At 38.3% G+C, this 8,607-nt stretch overlaps 1 protein-coding gene and 1 pseudogene across 13 annotated transcripts in view; both read right to left on the bottom strand.

The window, feature by feature from the left end:
• The window catches only part of AHI1 (Abelson helper integration site 1), a 220,548-nt gene that overhangs the window by 44,838 nt on the left and 167,103 nt on the right, over positions 1 to 8,607 (bottom strand). The window lies entirely within an intron of this gene.
• LOC110130895 (rho-related GTP-binding protein RhoQ pseudogene) lies at positions 193 to 5,942 on the bottom strand (annotated as a pseudogene).

Here is an 8,607-nt window from a genome sequence, read left to right as displayed (position 1 = left end):
ATGGGTTGCCATGCCCTCCTCCAGGGGATCTTTCCGGCCTAGGGACTGAAGCCCACATCTCTTATGTCTCCTGCATTGGCAGGACGGTTCTTTACCACTGGGAAAGCCCTCATCCCTCAGTACTATGATCCAAATATTGAACTGATGAAATCTTTGTGAAATTCTCTTGACTTATGAAATCTTTTAGCAATCTTTATTTTTTTGACAGAAATTTAAAAATATGTGTTTATGTGCTCACATTGGTAATGACAGGTCTAGGAAATAAAATCTTCCCAAAAATCTACTTGATCACCCTGACCATTATTGACATATTTGAAACAGAGTTCCCTCCCGTACTTAAAGCTTGCTGAGTTGCTTGGGCATAGTCTCTCATGGCAGAAGGGTCATTGGTAAGCTTTTTTTTTTTTTTTTGGACATATTTCTCAGACTTCTTAGCAGTGCTTGCCAGATACTATATCTTGGTTTAGGCAGAGTCTGCTAGGCTACCATAAGACATTTAGGTGAATTCCTCTTTGCATTATCTTCTGTGAGGTTTTTCATTAAAACAGTTGCCTCTGAAGACTTCTCAATGGATACCACTGTGCTGAAGGAACATTAACCAGTATTCCTCAACAGGCAATGTTCCTTGCAATGTTATCCGTGATGCAATCCCAAAATTAACACTCAAAATGACCCCAAGTCATCCAACCAACCAAGTTACGTTGAATAAATCATACACTCGAGCACTTTCTCCTCCAACGCTGCCTCTGTGGGTCCATAATCGTCAGGGGGTTTCTTCGTGCCCAACTGCAGTGAGGCACCTCTTCCCTTTGGTTCTTACTCTGCTACCCTGATTTCAGAATGCTGCCCTTCAGACCAGTGAAAGAATAAATTTTCCTTCTTTTAAACCACACTATGTTCATGGTAATTTGACACAACAGTCCTGGAAAACTAAAGTGTATGTAGCTTACTGTGGTGAGTGCTGGATTTTCTTGTATTCTTTTGAAGACTGTTGGACATTTTTCTGGCAGGTAGTGACCTGAGATTGGTTTGACCCTTTTCAGGCTTGCTTTCAAGTTTTGTTACAGCATATTCAGGAAGATTTTTCTCTAGGACTCAATAAACTCCACTACCAAGGCGTGATTCTCCTGATAATTCTCCCTGACACCCCATATATTAGGAGACTTTTCCATCTAGCTGGCAGGACTGACAACTATTTTCTTTCTGTTGGGTAGCCTGCTCATTTCTGACGGTTCTTTCCTTATGGAGTTTTGCCCCATGCAGGTGCAGATCAGTACTCAGCCAAAGACTTATTAAGGGCACCTCTGATGGTTATTGGCAGCATTATTATCAATTAATATAAGATGAAACAAAAAGAAACACCTCAGAAACTATTTTATTTTTCTTGACAGAAGCCTTGTTACAGGTATTTAATGCACATTAACTAAAATGTGTACGTTTTTAGTTTTCATGATAAATGGGACTTTATTACACTCTTGGTATTCTTAAAGAAAGCACATCAGGTGTTAGAAATATTTACGTTACACTTCTGGCTCAAGTGATGATAAAACCTTTATTCTTCGTTGATCTTATACATTCTTTCCTCTGGCATGTCCATCTCTTGTAGGCCTGGAGTGACCTTTGGCTATGTGGCTGGCCTTGTTATTTCACCACTCTGTATATATTAAAATAGAAAGCAACTTACATACAAAAACAAGTAATTGGAGCAAAGGGAGCAGATGCTTCTTTGCATAGATTCCAGAAGGACTATGCAAAATTATGGATGGTAAGCCAGGTCTGTCTTTATAGCACTGTTTTCCACCTGGTTACAACACGATGTGATTGTAGCTTTTTAACTATGAAACTCCTGAGAGACAGTACTTTCTAGTTGAAATAAAGTATTTAGAATAGATTGTGGCTTTAGATGGGTTTGCTGCTTCTTCAGTTTTTAGGGAAACATTCTTAATGAATTTTATAGAATTCTGACAAAAGTGTTTTTAAATACTCTCAAGTTTTAAACTGCTTCACTATATACAAGAGGTCTGAGGATAGCTGTAGCATTTCATATACTTTCTGAGAGAAACGGACTATTTTCTTGGCCACTGGAAATGTTTCTTATGAAATGAAACAACAATTTATACATCTTGAACTTTTTTTTTTTTTTTACTGTGTGTTTCTTTGGAGTTAAAATGGCTATGATAGCTCATTAAACACTTCAATCCCTGATGTGTTAAAGTTGAACATTCCACATAGCCATTTCTTTTTCTAGTTTCCACCCTTATTCCAGACACAGGGTTTTCGTTCATATCTTTGTCTTGTTTGGGGATCACCTTGGAGATCTGAGTATATTTAGCGCGTATTACTTCAGTTCTGTTACCCACTCCTCTTTCACATTTTGAAGTAAGGCTACATTTACCACAGAGAAGCACAGAAGGAGAACATCAGTCATCGGATGAGATAAAAGCCTCAGATGATCAGTCTTGTCTGTTCTCAGCCTTCCTGTTAGGCTGTGTCATAGAGAATCAGGAGGTACTGGCTGTCGCCTTTGGTTACGCTGACTGTGTACTAGTTGAAGACGGCAGGCACATAATTCTCGAGGAAGATGCTGCTGGCACAGTTCCTATGTAGGTACGTCTTGCCCACTGCCCAGTCGCCAATCACTGCACAACTGAGAATCACTGGCCCGGCCCATGAGCCATCCCGGGCATGGTCCCCTCACCCCTACCAGTCCCCCCACCGGGAGTGCAAGCCTGCTGCCTCCCAGTAGTTAGCAAGTGAAATTAAACTTTAAGAAAGTCTCATTTCTCAATTATGACAAGGACTATTTGGTCTTTATTATTGAAACAGAATAAAAGAGCAGATTAAAAACTTTAGTAGAAAATCAAATTTAACGATAAATCCTCAATTGTACAGAAGTACATTACTAAACATTCAAATGACTCCTTTACTAACAGTGACACTGGGATTGTATTTTATTTCATGAGACAAATGGAAAAACATATAACCCTACTTCTAGCATCATGTGATAGAAATATACACAGTCTCTTACAATTATTTCCATGAACACTAAATAAGACAACTCTGAAGATACTCATAAAAAGAAACTAAAGTCCTATTATTTTTAACTGATCTTATCTGGATAATAAGAAAGAAAGATTAGTGTGATTAAGAAAAAAGATAAAGAAAGGAAATAATAATTGCACAAAGTTTATTGTCTCTGTATTAAACTATCTGCTATATAATGATAGTATATATGGACCTTAAATGCTTCACTAAACAGATAACTGAAAATATTTAATTTCTAATACCTCCTGGTAGAGGTTAATGGAAAAAATACTAAACTAGGAATCAAGATAGTGAGTTTTCAGTCCTGACTGGGCCTCGAAAGCTAAAACATACCACAAAACACAAACTGGATGTGTGTGAACTAAGGGGTCTAGACCAGATGCCAGGTGGTATGCCTTCCATTTCTAAAATTCTACCATGCCAGGTATTCAAATATCTATTACAAAAGAAAAGCATTCACAAATTTTAATATGAATTCAAAATACTGATTTGCTGGATAACAGTGTGACTATATTTGTTGTGATCATACATGAACCAGAAGAGCTTGTTTGATTGCTATTATACCACACGGGAAAAGCCTGCTAGTCATAATTAAAGAAGAATAGTGATAAAGCATTTCTTTGGAATTTACCGGTTGGAAATACTTTTTACTTCTTTGACAAATAGGAATGACTGAGACTTTGGACTTTATAAATAAAGCTACTGGTTTTATACCATGATTGGTATTAATTAAACACCTTACTGAACATCACCATTCACATACTTTGTTTCAGTGAATTCTTAGTGCTTTGTTGAAAAAGGCTCTAAAATACATCTCTGTATTGGTTATTTCCTTTAAAAAAAAAATCAAGAAAATGATGCAGACTTTTATAGATTGGACTGTGGATTATTTTTGTTGTTGTTAGCGAAGAAAAATGATAATGCGCTTTATTTTTCTTGGGAGGGATAACAAAAGGAGAATTATGAGTCATCGGTATAGATGAGGGTACCCAAAGTGTGGCTTCCAGATTAGCAATGACAACATTACCTGGAAACTGGTTAGAAATGCAAATTCTTGGGCCCCATTCCAGACCAACTAAAACCATAGATTCTGGGGATGGACTCAGAAATCTGTTTTAAGAAGCCTGCCAGGCGATTCTGATGTACTTTAAGGTTTAGCTAACTTTATTTTGATGACCTACTTTATAAAACATGTATGTTTATTTTCTGCACATATCAAATATGCAACTACATGGTTAACAAACATTTGGTTAAGAAACATTTTAAAATATAAAATCAAGCTTTATAACAAACTGTTACTGGCAAAACTTATAAAAAGTAAACTTGTTTCTCCTTTCCTATTTTACTTATCTTTCTATTTCCCTCGTCTCACTGAAATGCTGACTAGCTCCAGATTTGAGTAATTTTAACATCTACTTCATCATTTTTTTCAACAAGCTCATGCTCAAACTGCAACTAGGAGTCATAGTAAACATTTCTTAGGTTTCCCTACAACCTCTTAAGGATTAGAGAAATTTTTAAAATAGAAAAACAAGCAAAATTGAAAGATTAAACCTATTCACCCAGCAATAATTATTAGATACAACTGTGTCTGAGCTATTTTTATAGGCTGGAGAGAAAGAAGTGATCACAGCCCTGTCCCTGGGAGTTTCCGTTTTATGTGTCATTGTTTTTGGTCTGGTGGCCCTATGGACAAAAGGATATACCTTTAATATCTGCACAAGTCACTCTGCTGTTTCTCTACTTTTAAGCTGCCAATAAAGAGTACTAGGGTGCATGGTGATAATGAGTATTAAAATAATTTATGAATTACTTAAAAAAGTATAATCACTTTAAAATTCTCTTAACAAACTATGAGCTATGAGTAAATGTAAAATCAGTAAAAAAGAACTAGTTGAAGACAATATTTTTAAACAAAAGTAAATCTGAGTATTTGCAAACATATTATTCAGTTTTATACACAGTCTTAATAGTTATAAATTTTATACTTCATACTTCAAAGCAGTGGTTTATGAAGATTATACACAGAAATTATACTCCTTATGAAAAATGGAATATTCTTTTTTTCTCCTACTGCATTCTTCAATCAGACTTGTCCTGTTCCATTCTGGAACTATTTTATTACTATACTAATAAATTGGGGCTTCCCTGGTGGTTCAGTGGTAAAGAATCTGCCTGCCAATGCAGGAGATATGGGTTCGATCCCTAGGTCAGCAAGATGCCCTGGAGAAGGAAATGGCAGCTCACTTCAGGATTTTTGTCTGGGAAATCCCAAGGACAGAAAAGCCTGGAGGGTTCCAGTCTATGGGAACACAAAAGAGGCGGGCACAACTCAGCGACTAAACAACAAGCAATTATATAATGCATACAAAGGGTTATAGTACTTAATATTTCTGAGAACTACTCAGGCATGTGCTAAGCATTTTACACTACATATGTATGTGTTTGTAATGTATGCACACACAAATATATGCACACATTATATATTTGCATGCACACACATGTTCACATATACACCCATAACTACCCTATTTAGTACTTATCATGCCTTTGTATGGGCTTCCCAGGTAGCTCAGCTGGTAAAGAATCCACCTGCAATTCAGGAGACCCCCAGTTCGATTCCTGGGTTGGGAAGTTCCCCTGAAGAAGGGATAGGCTACCCACTCCAGGATTCTTGGGCTTCCCTGGTGTCTCAGCTGGTAAAGAAAAGTGAAAGTGAAGTTACTCAGTCATGTCCGACTCTTTGTGACCCCAAGGCCTGAAGCCTACTAGGCTTCTCCATCCATGGGATTTTCCAGGCAAGAGTACCGGAGTGGGTTGCCATTTCCTTCTCCAGGGGATCTTCCTGACCCAGGGATTGAACCCAGGTCTCCCACAATGCAGGAACATGAATCCTGGTAAAGAAACCACCTACAATGTGGGAGACCTGGGTTCAATCCCTGAGTTTGGAAGATCCTCTGGAGAAGGGAACAGCTATCCACCCCAGTATTCTGGCCTGAAGAATTCCATGGACAGAGGAGCCTGGCAAGCTACAGTCCATAGGTTGCAAAGAGCCGGACACGACTGAGGAACTTTCATGTTCATATATATGCTTTTGTTTCCTCAATTATAAACTAAAAGATTATTATTTGTCTAAATCACAGAGTTTGGCAGATTCTAAATGTTAGCAGGTTTGCTCTTCTCCTAAATCTATGCTGTTCATCACTAACCTTACATATTTAAGTTTGAAGTTAGAGGCCTTCGTGGAACCAAGTAAATATACGTCTGGTTCACTGACTTTGGCTTTTGCTAAGATTTATGCCCAAAGGAGGATCTTTAAGACTTGGTATTTCTATTATAGATGGTACCTGAAGAAGATCATCAAAGCGCTTTTCTTTACATTACCTTCTCAGTTACAACTCGTTGAAGCTTTCAAACCAGGAAGTTATATGGTAGGCAGAAATCAGGCCAAAGTGACAGCTTATATATGTATACTAACATGTGTGTCCATCGATCACTACAGTTTATATTTATACTGAAGTGACTATAAGCTGAGTTAATTTGGGAAGACTCTGCAGGAATCTTAAATAATAAATTTAAATGGAAAAAGAAAAGCTCCTTAGGCTGCTGATAGTAAGACATCAATAAGTAACTGCTCATTTATTTAAACACTGAGGCTTGCCTATTTCTAATTCCAATGATAATCCAAAAATTCTGAGAAAAGTTCATGTATACACATGTGAGTATTTGGTTTAATGAGGAAGAAGAGATAGTAATATAATTACAGAAGAAGAAGCTTGATGGAAAACGTCTCTACTTTAGCATACAAATATAACTGTGATACATACAGAGATGAAGATGGTTGAGTAAGAGGTTCTAAAACTTCCCACACAGTATTTCAAATGGCAAAATAGAAATCAGTTAATAGAAATTCTGGAGCTGAAAAGTACAACATTCACTAGAGGGGATTCCCTCGTGGCTCAGACAGTAAAGAATCTGCCTGCAATGTGGGAGACCCAGGTTCGATTCCTGGGTTGGGAAGATTCCCTGGAGAAGGGAATGGCTACCCACTCCCAGTATTCTTGCCTGGAGACAGGGCTTCACAGGTGGCGCTAGTGGTAAAGAACCCACCTGCCAAAGCAGAAGACTTAAGAGATGGGGATTCAATCCCTGGGTTGGGAAGATCTGGAGAAGAAAACGCAACCCACTCTAGTATTTTTGTCTGGAGAATCTCATGGACTGAGGAGCCTGGCAGGCTATAGTCCATAGGGTTATAGCACAGAGTAAGACATGACTGAAGTGACTTAGCACATGGCACAGAAGAGAGAAAAGAGAAGAAAGAAGATTCAGAGAAATAATGGCACAAACTTCCCAAAAATGATTTAAAAAATTAATCTGCACATTCAAGAGCTTAAACAAAATCCATGCAGTGTAAGAAAGATCCACACCTAGATACATCATAGCCAAACTACTGAAGACCAAGAATCTTGAAAGCAGCGAAAGTAAAACAATTTATCACATAGAAGGGACTCTCAATAAGATTATCAGTAGATTTCTCATCAGAAACTTTGGAGTTCAGAAGTTAGTAAAATGATGCTTTCAATTAAGTGTGGAAAGAAAACTCAATCTACTATTCAATATCCAACAAAATTACCATGTAAAAAAAGAAGAAACTAATACATTCCCAGATAAATGATAGCAGAGTTTGTTGCTAGCTGACCTGCCCTTTAAGAAAAACTTAATGGGAGTCCTTCAGGCTGCAATAAAAGGGCACTTGACAGTAACTCAAATCCATATAAATAAAGAGCACTGATAAACGTAATCACATAAATAAATGCAAAGAGAGTATCAGTTCAGTTCAGTTCAGTCGCTCAGTCGTGTCCGACTCTTTGCGACCCCATGAATCACAGCAGGCCAGGCCTCCCTGTCCATCACAAACTCCCGGAGTTCACTCAAACTCATGCCCATTGAGTCGGTGATGCCATCCAACCATCTCATCCTCTGTCGTCCCCTTCTCCTCCTGTCCCCAATCCCTCCCAGCATCAGGGTCTTTTTCCAGCGAGTCAACTCTTCGCATGAGGTGGCCAAAGTATTGGAGTTTCAGCTTCAGCATCAGTCCTTCCAATGAACACCCAGGACCTATCTCCTTTAGGATGGACTGGTTGGATCTCCTTGCAGTCCAAGGGACTCTCAAGAGTCTTCTCCAACACCACAGTTCAAAAGCATCAATTTTTCGGCGCTCAGCTTTCTTCACAGTCCAACTCTCACATCCATACATGACCACTGGAAAAACCATAGCCTTGACCAGACGGACCTTTGTTGGCAAAGTAATGTCTCTGCTTTTTAATATGCTATCTAGGTTGGTCATAACTTTTCTTCTAAGGAACAAGCATCTTTTAATTTCATGGCTGCAGTCACCATCTGCAGTGATTTTGGAGCCCCCAAAAATAAAGTCTGACACTGTTTCCACTGTCTCCCCATCTATTTTCCATGAGGTGATGGGACCAGATGCCATGATCTTAGTTTTCTGAATGTTAAACTTTAAGCCAACTTTTTCACTCTCCTCTTTCACTTTCATCAAGA

The sequence above is a fragment of the Odocoileus virginianus genome, chromosome 34 (assembly GCF_023699985.2).
Source record: "Odocoileus virginianus isolate 20LAN1187 ecotype Illinois chromosome 34, Ovbor_1.2, whole genome shotgun sequence".
Lineage (NCBI taxonomy): Eukaryota > Metazoa > Chordata > Mammalia > Artiodactyla > Cervidae > Odocoileus > Odocoileus virginianus.
The sequence above is the reverse complement of the archived record's forward strand: the minus strand, read 5'-3'. Positions and strand labels throughout refer to the sequence as shown.